At 39.1% G+C, this 14445-nt stretch overlaps 1 long non-coding RNA gene and 1 pseudogene across 1 annotated transcript in view; both read left to right on the top strand.

Annotated features, from left to right (window-relative positions):
* LOC112629421 overlaps positions 1 to 4499 on the top strand; it is a 34700-nt gene extending 30201 nt beyond the window's left edge. The window contains exon 3 of the long non-coding RNA XR_003120592.1: positions 1964 to 4499. This is a non-coding gene — a long non-coding RNA (uncharacterized LOC112629421). The remainder of the gene's footprint in view (positions 1 to 1963) is intronic.
* A 5658-nt stretch (positions 4500 to 10157) lies between these two features.
* On the top strand, positions 10158 to 11881 carry LOC112628403 (annotated as a pseudogene).
* The last annotated feature ends 2564 nt before the right edge of the window (positions 11882 to 14445 follow it).

Here is a 14445-nt window from a genome sequence, read left to right as displayed (position 1 = left end):
GTCTGATGGGTAGGGAATCAGCAGAGTTAGGAAATGAAAAAGAAAATTTCAATTTCTCTTTTCTGTACCCAAGCCCTGGGTCTGATGTTTGGTCTTTGCTTCCCAGATATATAAAATCAAAATAGCCAGTGCCCCTAGAAATTGCCTGACATTAAACCAAAACATCCCCTTACGCTCTTTATTCACAATGTATGGCTTTTGGCAGATTGGCATACTGGACCTGAATTCACCTCTATTTATTACCAGATATGGATACTCTTGGAGCGTGGGTCCAGGACTCAGTCCCATGTGTGATATTTCAGGCCCTCCCATAGGCAATTACAAGGTGTTGCATGGCAGGCCTCATAAGAGGAGCTGCTCTCCCCACATCTAACTTATTGTACCACCAGTGCATTGTAGTTTTCTGGAAGGAGTTGCAGTTGAGGACTTAGGCTCCTTTGAGCTGCAGTGCTAGTATGCATAACTGCATTTCCAGCTCAGGCACCTCCATTCAGAAGCCTCTTGACTGGGGCCTCTCTTGAGATACTTCCCAGGCACCTCAGCTGAGACCTTGTTATTGTGGGCCTTGGCTGAGACAGCTTTATCCATTTTGACTCCAGACCTTTTCACTCCTAGCCCTTCTCCCCCTTTCTTTCCATGGCCCTATAAGTCCATAAAAAGCAGGAATCTTTTGTTTGGGGCTCCTCGGAAAGGAAATGATTTCCCTTACCTGTGCTTCCATTTGACTATTGCCTGGCACTGTTCTATTGGGAAAAAACAGTAGGGAACCAGTGCCTTTCTCTTTTGACTCTTGCCTGCACTGTCACAACCAATGAATTGATAGTTATTTTCAGTTTGGCTTGTTGTCTTAATTGGTCACCTCAACACATGGTAGCCTGGCACACATCTGTTTGGTTTCCCTGTCTTTTAAGTAGGAATATTCCATTTTAACCCTCTTTTATTATGGGCTCTGTGCTCTTTGAAATGAGAAATTTAATTATTTTTATTATTATTATTACTTTGAGACAGGGTCTTGCTTTGTCATACAAGCTGGAGTGCAGTGGCGCAATCACAGCTCACTGCAGCCTTGACCTCCCCAGGCTCAGGTGATCCTCCTACCAGACTAATTTTCATATATATGAAAATATGAAAAACTATATAAAACACATATATTTTATATATAACTATATTATATATATTATTTATGTATTTATATATTATATATTATATATTATATATATTACATTATATAATATAAAATATAAATATAAACCATCCCACTACTGATCAGCATGGGAGTTTTGACAGAGGTTTCCAACCTGGGCTGGTTCATTCCTCCTCAGGCAACCTGATTGTCCCCTGCTCACAAGGGGTCATTATATAATATATAGAATAACACATAGACATGTGTAATATATTAATTATATATTACTTATATGATATATATTATAATTATATTATATATAATATATATATTATATATATATATTTGTGGAGACGGGGTTTCGTCATGTTGCCTAGGCTAGTCTCCAACTCCTGGGCTCAAGCTATCTGCCCATGGTTTCCCAGAGTGCTGGGATTACAGGCATGAGTCGCCATACCCAGCTGAGAACTTTTATTGAATATACCGTATATTCTACATTTTCTTTTCATTTTAGTGAGATGCAAATATTAGAAGAAAAGAAGAACAAAGAATTCAGATGTACATTAGACTACATTTGATTGTATAATAAAACCTCTAAAATGAGACAAATATTTTTCTTGGCTCACAGAATAATGTGACTAATTTTAGCCAGATGGAGTATGATTATGAATTAGCTATATGTAAATGAGATTTGAGACACTAAGCAATGACCCACTTCATAACTTTAAATTATACAGATAAGAGTCTTTGCCCCATGGTGGTTTAATTATTTTCTTGGAAGACATTACACATCTTCATTCAGAAGCTTAATGAATTTTACAATTACTCTTTCCTCTGAAGTAACAAGTGATGATGCCCCATCTGGATTGGTAAAGAACTCACAGCAAGAAAAATTATTGATGTGGAAAAACTCAGGACAGCATTCCTTGGTGACCACTTACCACTTTTGCATTTACCCAGCAGCCCATTGAAGCGCTTGCACCTGTGTGCCTGGGGAAGCTGGGGAGAATATATCTTCTTTTACCCCTCCAAGGTCTGTATCTTTATTACTTTGATAGTTCCTGCCTTAGTTTAGTTCACCATCACCTCTCGTCTGGATTATTAGGAACTATTCCTTAATATGCATCCAATCCACCCTCCACCCTGACATCTGAGTTCTCATTCTCCAAATGCAAGCCTTCATTGATTAGCCAGTGCCTTCAGGATCAAGTCAAAATTCCTAAGTGCAGAAGAGCCCTAGCAAACTAGACCCAAATATCCCTTCCAGTCTCGTCTTCCAGCACTGTCACATTGTATGCACAAGGCACCATGTATTTGCTCCTCTTGGAAGAAAATCCCTCCCACTTCTGTGACTGTTTACCAGCTCCTCACTCTCCTCCAGCCAGAGAAAAGCATCCTTTCCCTTTCCTCTACCAGAAAAATCATACTCAACTTTCAATACCTAGTTCAAATTTCAGTTGCTGTGTTCAATATGTTAGAGGCAGAACAGCAAAATGGGAAAGAGTAAGGATTCTGGACACTTGTGCTCCTCCATTGATCACATTTGTAAGATTGAGTGACTTGTTTAACTTTCCTAAGTTTCTGTTTTCTTACATGTAAGTTGGAGACTTAACAGTAACTACCACATCAGGTTATTGGGAGGATTAAATGTGACAATATTTCTAAAGTACTTAGGACTGTGCCTGGCATATCATAGGTACTTAACATGTAAACATTAACTATTATTCTAGTTTTGCTGACATTTTCTCAACCCAGTTATATTTTGGCTTAGCTGACTTTAAGAAACTTAATTTAATTAATTAATTTATTTTTGAGACAGGGTCTCGTTATGTTGCCCAGGCTGGGGTGCAGGGGCTGTTCACAGGCGCCATCCCACTACTGATCAGCAGGCGAGTTTTGACAGAGGTTTCCAACCTGGGCCAGTTCACTCCTCCTCAGGCAACCTGATTGTTCCCTGCTCACAAGGGTCATCATATTGATGCCAGACTTAGTGCAGACATCCAGTGGGCTTCAGGCACTACAGACTAGAACTCCTGGACTCAAGCAATACTCCCCTCAGTCTCCCAAGTAACTGGGACTACTAGCATGTACCACCACACCCAATTAAAATGGCTTTTATACCTAGAATTGTATTAGCTTGGGTGAATCGAATAACCAAAGTAACAGCATTACCAACTCTAGTTCATTTATTCCTTAATATTTACCTCAGCTGTATCTCATGGAGTGTGGTTTGAACAAGTTGTATTGAACTGCCGTGTGGCAGTGACCCTTGTAAGTATAACTCTGTCAAGAACTATTTATCTGGGCTCAAGCTTTTGTATTTTGGGAATTCTGAGAGTCTGGTCAGGTATTTCTAGTGCTTTGCTTTAATAATAAGAAATATGAACATCACCAAATAATTTAAAGATTCTACTTGTTCCTTGAGAGGGCAAAGCAACTCCTAAATGCCAAAGAAGATGAAAAACTAAAGAAGGAGGTGGACAAATCCGCTTGGTTAGTTTTGGGTAATTTCTTATGGGGAACTTACGGACAGAAGTGTGGTTTTGGGCATACGCAAGATAGGTAGATCTCTGTACTTTAAGCCCCAGACCCAGGGCTTATATTTTGAGAAGAAAGCATACGTGCTCTGGAAGCCAGTTTTGGGCGTCACAGCCTGTGATTTCTGTGACGACAAGCATTGTTTTGGAGGAAACCTACAATAAGTAGATGTTTCTACATAAAGAGTAATACATCAGCTAGCCATTTTGGAAGCATTCCCAAACTCAGGGTTAATTAGAAGTTACATGGCAGATTCGCCTTTAAAATAAAGTAACTCTTGTCCCCATAATACCTTTGTAAAATCTTCCTACCTATGTTGGCTATGCCTGTATGGAGACAAATACTTTTATTGAATTTATACATACAAGGCTTATTTTCATTACCACTTCGAACTTATTCAATCTAATTTCATATCTGATTTATTTCCATTTCAACTATACCTCAAAGTCAAATTTATTTTCATTCTATATTAAAATATACAATGATCACTATGATTTCCAATCTTGCTTTTGAGATCTGACAAATTCTTATGTGAAAATATAGTTTTCTGGTAAGAGGAGTAATAGATTTGCAACAAAAATTATGAATTACTTGTTTTGATGTATATATGTGTACGTGTATGTCTTATTCATCTAAAACACAACCTTAAGCATGTTAAGAATAGAAGCCTTTCCCCATTATTCCACACCTCCAATGGGGGCTTTAGAGTTGACTGATATTCTATAAAATTACAACATCTATTACATCACTTTTCATTTTGTATTACAGTATTGGATTATATGGCCATTCTGTACCTGCCCACAACTGAGAGCTGAATGCATAAATAAATGAAGACTGCAAATGGTTTGTTTGAGTGATTTGTCCATGAATCAGACAAATATTTTCAGGTTTGTACATAGCATATATTTTTTAAAGCCCTGAATGTTAACACATATACAATATGGTTTTACATTGTTTACATGGGTTTACTATATATCCAAAAATTATATACATTGATACTCTTCATTTGCTTATACCTTGAAGATAACTTATAGCACAAACTGGAGACAAGAAAAGACACTGTATTATAAAGTATATTATTTTCAACCTTTTTTTTCCCCTGCTGTTAAGGTTTATTTGGCTGATAGCGAAGTTTTAAAATCTTCCTATATTTTTTATTTTTATTTTTATTTTTTGGTTTTTGAGACAGAGTCTTCCTCTGTCACCCAGGCTGGAGTGCAGTGGCATGATCTCAGCTCACTGCAACGCCCGCCTTCTGGATTCAAGCGGCTCTCCTGCCTCAGCCTCCTAAGTAGCTGGGATTACAGGCACACACTACCACACCAGGCTAGTTTTTGTATTTTTTAGTACAGACAGGGTTTTACCATATTGGCCAGGCTGGTCTCAAACTCCTGACCTCAGGTGATCCGCCTGCCTCGGCTTCCCAAAGTGTTGGGATTATAGTCATGAGCCACTGTCCCAGCCTAAAATCTTCTTTTAATCCTGATCTGTGAAATGACATTGAATCTTACTCTTGGCCACCCACAGAAATGTAAAGAATTAGCTCACTTTATGTATGAAAATCACATAAAGCCATACTCACATGGACAGACACTGGTGGGGGAAGGGTCATTTTCATCTGGCAGAAAATGGAACAAAAACCCAGAAATTTTCTTCCTATTAATAAATATCTTGTAAATGTTCTTATATAAATATACACCATACATGAGCCTATGAAAATAAAATATTTCTTTATGTCCACATATTATAGGTTTAGAAATAAATATAAACTTCAGGAAAACTCAACAGGAGATAATTATAAGAGAATACAAACAACATAATTACTAGGAAGACAAGCCTGGGATCAGGATTACCAGGTGACCAATCCCAGGGGAAAATAACATGAAGGTGAATTGGGATATAGAGTCAGCTATATAGATTCATCCAATTAGCCAAATGCCTGAGCAGCTAGGTGTCTGAGAAGTAGTGGAATTGAACATGATATTTTATGGTGGCATTAAGAAAATTTCCTAACAAGTCAACAGAGAAATGATGAAGAGTAGGGGACTATTTGCTGACATGTTATTTCCTGTTTCCTGCCTTTCTCCTACCCGCCTATTTGTCTCCAACTAAAATTTCATTAATCACCAATTGTCAGCATCTGCAGAATAACAAACTTTTTTTTTAGTTTTTTTTTTTTTTACATATTCTAATCTTGCTTGCACATGAGTAGAATTTTTCAGATAAATGTATATTTGTGTGTATGCATGTGTGCATACACATTTGCTGTCCTGTGTGTGGGTTAAGGGTGTGAGTGAGGATAGAGACACAATAACATTCCAAGTTTCCAGGTAGAACGATGTCCAAAGACCCAGAGACATAAACATCTCAAGCAGTTTGGGGATCTGTGAGAAGCTCAGTGTTGCAGGGGTTCAGTGTGTGCAGTGGTGATTTGGGGTTGAGAGATAATGCTGAAAAGTAGGTTGGGGCCCATTTACATTTCATGTTGTGGGCTGAAAATAGAGTTGGTAAAGCTTTTAGAGCAAGAAAACACTATTTATAGAAAAATTACCCTGGCAACAATGTTCAGGCAAGACAGAATGGGCATTGGGATGGAAAGAATAGCAGTGAAGATGCAGAGGAGAAGCCTGATTTGAGACAGGAGCCTGAGAAGATTTGGCACTAGATTAGTGAGGGAGGTAAGGAAGAGGGAGTGGCAAGGTTTCTTAGTAAGATCAAGAATACAGGTAAGAGTGAATCTCTTGTACTTTGAAACAGAACAGCAAGTTGGGGCTATCCAGTATGCAGTTACAAATATGTTCCTGGGGCTCAGGAGAGAGGTCTAGATTAGGCTGTTTTGTCAGCCATGATAACATAGATGAAAACTGCAGTCACAGTGTGAATGAAATCGAGAGAGGAGAGTGAAAAGCAGGAAGATAGGAAAGATGAGGGTAGGTCTGAAGATTAGAGGTCTTACAGGTAAAATAGAGGAAGAGAAGCCCGTGTAAGGAATAGAAAAGGAATAGTCTGAGAGGTGGCAGAAATAATAGTGGAGGGTAGTGCCATGGAGACCAAGAAAAAAGACAGTATTGAGAAGTTGGGGTGTCTAACACTTCCAGATTCTGTATCCAGCATTTAGAGGATGCATTGCTTTCTTAAGCACACATGATCATATAAGGCATGAAGCAAATCTAAACAAAAATTAAAGAATAGGTATTATGTAGAACATGTTCCTTGAGGACAATGCAATTGAGTTAGAAGTTAATAACAGGCTGGGCATGGTGGCTTGTGCCTGTAATCCCAGCACTTTGGGAGGCCGAGGCAGGTGGATCATCTTAGGCCAGGAGTTTGAGACCAGCCTCACCAACATGGTGAATCCCTGTCTCTACTAAAAATACAAAAAATTAGCTGGGTGTGGTGGTGCGCACCTTTAGTCCCAGCTACTGGGGAGGCTGAGGCAGGAGAATTGTGATGGAGTGAGACTCTGTCTCAAAAAAAAAAAAGTTAATAACAAAAAGATAATTTTTTAAATTTTACATACTTTGGAATTAAAAAATGACTCACAAATCAAAGAAAAAATCAAAACTTAAAAAAACACTTAGAACTAAATGATAAAGAAAATACTATACATCAATACTTAAGGTATACAATGAAAGTGTTTCTTTGGGGGAAAATTTATAGCCTTACATGCTTACTTAAGAAATGAATAGAAGGCCGGGCATGGTGGCTCACACCTGTAATCCTAGCAGTTTGGAAGGCCAAAGGGAGGGGTGGGGGCAGATCACTTGAGGTCAGGAGTTCGAAACCAGCCTGGCCAACATGGTGAAACCCTGTTTCTACTAAAAATACAAAAAAAATTGGCCAGGCTTGGTGGTGGGCACCTGTAACCCAGCTACTTGGGAGGCTGAGGTAAGAGAATTGCTTGAATTCTGGAGCTTGCAGTGAGCTGAGATCGCACCACTGCACTGCACTCCAGCCTGGACAACAGAGGGAGACTCTGTCAAAAAATAGAAAGAAAGAAAGAAAGAGAGAGAGAGAGAGAGAAGAAAAGAAAGGAATAGAAGCTGAAGATTAATTGATTAATGTTCATCTCAATAAATTAGAACAACAGAATAAAGCCAAAGGAAATAGAATAAAAATATGAACAAAAAATGAACAGAAATAAGTGAAACAGAAAAAATACAATAGAATGAATTAATCAAGATAAAAGTTCATTCTTTAAAAATACAATCAAATTGGATAAATCTTTGGTGACATTCATCATGAAAAAAAAGAAGAAATATAATTAAAAAGGGAGACATGGGTTTAGATGTAGCCCAGATTAAAAGGAGAATATGAGAATACATTGAGCTATTTTAATTACTGATAAGGTCCCAGAATTACTACTTTCTTCCCTGCATTTTTCTTCAGGAAACTGTCTAATCCTCTACCCACAGATCCTTAACAGTAAAGCAAGAACTACCAGCGGATTTCCAATATATTGCCACAGCCACCTCCTTTTCAGGGTTTGCTGGGATTGTTACTTCAGATACAGCAATTTGACTTTGAGCCCCTACCTGCTGTATTGAGTTGGCGGTCAAGCATCTTCCTTGGGATGCTTCTCTTTGCTCTGCTCCAGAATTAACCGAGCATCTCAGGGACATACACACCCCAAAGAGTGTGGGGGTTATTAAATATTTTCTAATGACATACTGGAGTATGATGATCTAGTTTGCCTTTGTTATTGCTTTTTGACGCCTTGATGGAGTCTTACTTAAAGTTAGCACTGTGTAATCTCATGGGCCCTTGACAACTATCCTGCAACGAGAGGAAAATCCACAAAGGTTCTTTGAGGGAAGATGATTCTGTTTGGACTAAGCTTAGTTGTACTCTATGTTTAGGATTCTAGGGTTAAAGCTTTGTGATTAGATTTTTTTGGTTTATGATTACAGCCACTTCCTAAGGTGAACAGCTGCTTTCAGAATTACTGTCATAGGTCAGGTTTCGGCATTTCCCTTAAGGGGTTGTGTAGCTTTTCTTGTAACACTTAAATCACAAAAAAATTGGTACCATACCTCTCCCTAGACCACTGGGGCCAATCTCAGAGTTTCCAAGGTAACTTTTCAGAGATAATTCCTCAGTATTTCTAAGGCAATTTTCTGCTCTGCTTTGTATAATGAAGTAGCTGGACTTTTCCTCACTAAATAAGAAGAAAAAACACCCCACACATTTGTCATTTGCTAAAATAGTTTCTTGATAGGACACCAAACAAAATATAACCATGTTGTTTTTATTTAGAATATTAGTATAAATAAAGTCGTGCATTTGGCATTATTCTAACATCAGGGGAGATTTTAAGAATTTTCTTATAACTTCCCATAAATAAATTTCTATTAGCAATTTCATATTTCATTTATTATTGAATTAATGAAGTTTATTATTTATCTGAGGGCCATCATATCATCCATTCATTTATACATGAATCTGTTCATTCAACAAATATTTGTTGAACACCTACTATATCAAAAACACCCTGCCAGAGACTAAGTAAGTAACACCAGGCAAACACAGACACGACCATGTCCTCACAGAGTTTACAGTCTAGAAATTTTTTTTAGAAAAGTTTCTGAATTCAGGACATGCAATTATAGAGGTATTCCTATAGGACACACATTTCTATAGGTACAGAATGGGATGACATGACATGTGTAAGTTTAGAATATTGGAGAGAATGTTAGAGAAAGAAAAACGTAGTAATGAGGATCATGGTGTCAGATATTTAAAGAGAGCATGTGTGAAGAAAAGCTGTTTTTTTAGATGGTGATCTTATAAAGGAAGATGAGTGCCACACATTATCAGTTATCCATGGGCATCATTTCATCTTTAACCAATCAGAAATCATTCCCACTTCCTTACTAAAGATCTTGGTTTTTTCTCTTTTACTTGCATTCTCACACTTATGTATTAAATTATCTAAGTTTCCAAATCATAAAGCCTCAAAATATCATACTGTATATAGGGGAGGCAGGTACACATTTTAATATATCCTACAGAAAAGAGATTACACCGGTATTACTGATTTTATGGAGGAGACAGTACATAGCAATTTTGAGTGCGTGCATGTGTTTTAACACAATAAAATCTTATTTCTTGCTTTGATTCCAGTTTAGGTCAGCAAGGTGGCTCAGCACCTGTGGTCAGTCATGCAGAGACCCCACCCCCCCAACTCCCTATCACCACCACTTTCAATCCATGACCTTAGGTTTTCTGGCATCTAGCTGGTGAATACAGGGAGAGAAGGTGAAGATGGAACCAGTGTTTTTCGCTATCTTGATCTGGAGGTAACACTTATCACTTCCATTCACAGTCCCTTGATGAGAACTGGCTACGTAGCTCCATCCAGGTGCAACAGTGGTGGAAAATATAGCTTAGCTGTATACCCAAGTAGCTAATAAGTTTGGTGAGAAGCTAGCTCATCTGCTTCAGTCAGTCTCCTCATTTAAAAATGGGAGTAATACTTTCTAACTCGGCTGTGGCCATGGCTCCTGTGAAAAAGCTTGTGGCGAAGGGGGCAAAAAAAAGAAGCAGGTTCTGAAGTTCACTCTTGATTGCACCCACCCTGTAGAAGATGGAATCATGGATGTTGCCAATTTTGAGCAGTTTTTGCAAGAAAGGATCAAAGTAAATGGAAAAGCTGGGAACCTTGGTGGAGGGGTGGTGACCATCGAAAGGAGCAAGAACAAGATCACCGTGACATCTGAGGTGCTTTCTCCAAAAGGCATTTGAAATATCTCACCAAAAAACATTTGAAGAAGAATAATCTACGTGACTGGTTGCGCGTGGTTGCTAACAGCAAAGAGAGTTATGAATTATGTTACTTCCAGATTAACCAGGACGAAGAAGAGGAGAAAGATGAGGATTACATTTCATTTATCCAGAATATTTTGTATGAGTTCTTGAATAAAACTTGGGAACCAAAAAAAAAAAAAAAAAAAAATTGGGAGTAATAGCTTCTGCCTCATAAAATTGTTTCAAGGGAACAACTAGATAGTTCATCAAAGTGCTTAGCACGGTGCCTCATCCATAGTAAGTGGCTCAATAAGCACAACAAATACTTTTGACATCCATAAACAAATTTCCAGTCAGAACTAATACCTTCGTGGCATTCTACTCTTTCAAATCTTTTAATAGCTTCGTATGTTCTTTGAATAAAAAATAAATTATTGACCAGGCTCTCTATCATCTGGCCCCTGCCTTCATTCCCAGTCTCTTTTCCCACCATTCATCCTTCACTCGTACAACCTGGCTTACACCGGCCTTTCTATGGTTCTCAGACCAACCCCTTTCCCACTGTAGGGTCCATGGTCCCCTCTGCCTGAAATGCGTGTGCCCCAGCTCTTCACATGAGTGATTTGCTTTCATCATCCAGGTCTCATCTCAGGTATCACTTCCTCAGAGAGTCCTGTCCTGTCTGTCCTATCCAAAGTGGCTTCCTCGCTATCTTGTCTTCTCTTGTTTTTGTTACCACAATCTGTAACACTTTTTAATTTATATTTCATTATTAGTTGAAACAATTAATATATAATAAATAGAGATGGGATCTCGCTATGTTGACCAGGCTGGTCTCCAGCTCCTGGGCTCAAGCGATCCTCCCATCTTGGCCTCCCAAAGTGCTAGGATTACAGGGGTGAGGCTGTAATGCTCTTCTTTATTTGTTTACTTGTTCATGGTCTTTATTTTCCACCAGAGCTGTTGGCTCCTTGAAGCCAGGGGCTTTGTCTGTTTACTGCTTTATCCTCTGCAATGAGAGCTGCAATGAGGTGTTAAATACCTGATGATTGACTGATGAATAGGTGAACAATTTTAAGATAAACTGGAGGTATTCTGTTTGAGTCTTTCACATTACCTATCAACATATTCACATTTCCCTATGATTATTTCCATATCCCCTTCTACGTAGGGTTCTAGCTCTAGCCTTCCTTCTCAGCCAAGTTTCTTGAAAGCACAGTTTACACACCATGCCACCTCCTTTTACTGCTGAACATATCTTCCTCTGGCTTCTTCCCCTTCCTACCATTCCACAGAAATTATTCTTGTTATGGGCATCCAATTTACCAAATCCAAGGCCTGCTTCTTGGCCATTACCTTACCTCGCTTGTTTTCTTGATGCTGTTGAGTATACCTTCTTCCTGAAAATTTTCTGCTTTGACTTCATATTCCCATAGATACCAGTGTATAGGAGTGGTTTTCAACCAGGGATAGTTTTGCTGGAGAGGTGGGGGGAGCTATTGGCATCTAGTTTGTAGAAGCCAGAAATGCTATTAAACATCCATCCATCTTCAGCAAAGAATGATCTGGCCCAAAATATCCATAGCGCAAAGCCTAAGAAAACCTGGTTAACAGGATGTCCTACAGATACTTCATGAACAACATGGTCATGTTCAGAAATAAATCACTACCTCTTTTCTCACCTACTAATTTGTTACTTGTTATTCCTAATCTGATTAATGATATTTATCTTATAAACTAGTATCTCTAATATCATTTTCAATTCCTCCCTCTCCCTCATCAGGCCCATTTATTAGTCACTAATTCCCTTTTGATTCTGTCACCTAAATATCTTTAATCCTGTCTTTCTCTTCAGCTACCACTCTTTGTATTAGTATAGACATTATTTAGCTTGCAAGAATCTCCTAAATGCACTCCCTGCTTTGAGTCTTACAAACACCTCCAACTCATTCTCCTCAAGTAATCTTTCTTTCTTTTTTTTTTTTTTTTTGCATTTTCTTTTTTTTATTTTATTATACTTTAAGTTCTAGGGTACATGTGCACAACGTGCAGGTTTGTTACATATGTATACATGTGCCATGTTGGTGTGCTGCAACCATTAACTCGTCATTTACATTAGGTATATCTCCTAATCTGTCCCTCCCGCCCCCCCGCCCCACCACAATAGGACCCGGTGTGTGATGTTCCCCTTCCTGTGTCCAAGTGATCTCATTGTTCAATTCCCACCTATGAGTGAGAACATGCTGTATTTGGTTTTCTGTTCTTGCAACAGTTTGCTGAGAATGATGGTTTCCAGCTGTATCCATGTCCCTACAAAGGACACGAACTCATCCTTTTTTATGGCTGCATAGTATTCCATGGTGTATATGTGCCACATTTTCTTAATCCAGTCTGTCACTGATGGACATTTGGGTTGATTCCAAGTCTTTGCTATTGTAAATAGTGCCACAATAAACATACATGTGCATGTGTCTGTATAGCAGCATGACTTATAATCCTTTGGGTATATCCCCAGCAATGGGATGGCTAGGTCAAATGATATTTCTAGTTCTAGATGCTTGAGGAATCCCCACACCGTTTTCCACAATGGTTGAACTAGTTTACAGTCCCACCAACAGTGCAAAATGTAAAAGTGTTCCTATTTCTCCACATCTTTTTTTCTCCACTTTTTTTTTTTTGACGGAATCTCGCTCTGTCACCCAAGCTGGAGTGCAGTGGCCCAATCTCAGCTCACTACAAGCTCCGCCTCCCAGGTTCACACCATTCTCCTGTCTCAACCTCCTGAGTAGCTGGGACTACAGGCGCCGTCACCACGCCCGGCTAATATTTGTATTTTTAGTATTGACGAGGTTTCACCTTGTTAGCCCAGATGGTCTCGATCTCCTGACCTCGTGATCCGACCGCCTCGGCCTCCCAAAGTGCTGGGATTACAGGCGTGAGCCACTGTGCCCGGCCCTCCTCAAGTAGTCTTTCTAAAATGGAAGCTTGATAACATTTCTCCCATTGCCTACAAGAAAAAGTTGAGCTTCCAGGTCTCATTTACCATACATACCATGTGTTTTATTGTCTACAGATCTGCATTCTGTCACTATTCTTCCTAATCGCCTTCTAGCCTAATCAAAACACAAGGAAACAAAAAACTAGAAAAACAAAAAGCTTTATGTATCACACTTTTTATTGGACACGATACTCCTCCTTTTTGCAATGTCCTCCCACTAGGCTCCCAAACAGGCCCTCCTGAAAATTTCCTTCCTGAAAAATTCTCTCTCAAAACTCTACTCTGTGCATGCACATACTTCTGTTGGGACACCTATTTTGTACATACTATCTCAGGCAGAAAATTCCCAAACTGAAATGTACAGGCAATGTACTTTTATTCTACGGAGTTTTAAAAATTTTGAATTCCCTGTCTATGAGGTTCAAAATCCCAATTAAATTTATGGTCTTCCCTTCTTGCTCCTGGGTTGTGGTTAAATTCTTGCGGAGTCTTCACAGTGCCTAAGTTTTGGGGAAGATGTAGGCACCCGCCCACATCCCTCCTTCAGATTTTGGCATCCTCTTCCTAGTATCTGCGTGTTGTTTTCGTATTTCTGTATCATTTTGCTTTTACAGAGCCACACTGAAGCTTGAGAATCTGAGGCTTTCTGTGGCTTCCCCGTACACAGAATCATTCCCTCTTTGGAGTCCTGCTACCTACTCCAGACTACTAGGAATGCAGACATTCGCTCATTACTGTGGGACCCAGGAGTATTCCCTTTCTCTTAATCTTATTAATATTTCACTTCAGAAGCATTTCCTGTGCTGTGAAATTTTTCTCAGAGGCTTAATTGGTTTAGAGTTTTAATGGATTTGGTCACAGAAAAGCCAATGACTCCCAAATTCTTAAGTCCTGTCCCATCCCAATACCTGAGGCAGGGAGAAAAACATAAATGACCATCGTTCCTAAATCTGATAGCTCAGTGGATACACCCGAGGAGCTTTTAAAATTAAGAGACGCTCCCAAGCGTAACTGTACAGCATCAGAATTTGTTTTCCTG

Source organism: Theropithecus gelada, chromosome 7b, assembly GCF_003255815.1.
Source record: "Theropithecus gelada isolate Dixy chromosome 7b, Tgel_1.0, whole genome shotgun sequence".
NCBI lineage: Eukaryota > Metazoa > Chordata > Mammalia > Primates > Cercopithecidae > Theropithecus > Theropithecus gelada.
Note: the sequence above shows the minus strand (reverse complement) of the source record. Positions and strands in the feature narration are given on the sequence as shown.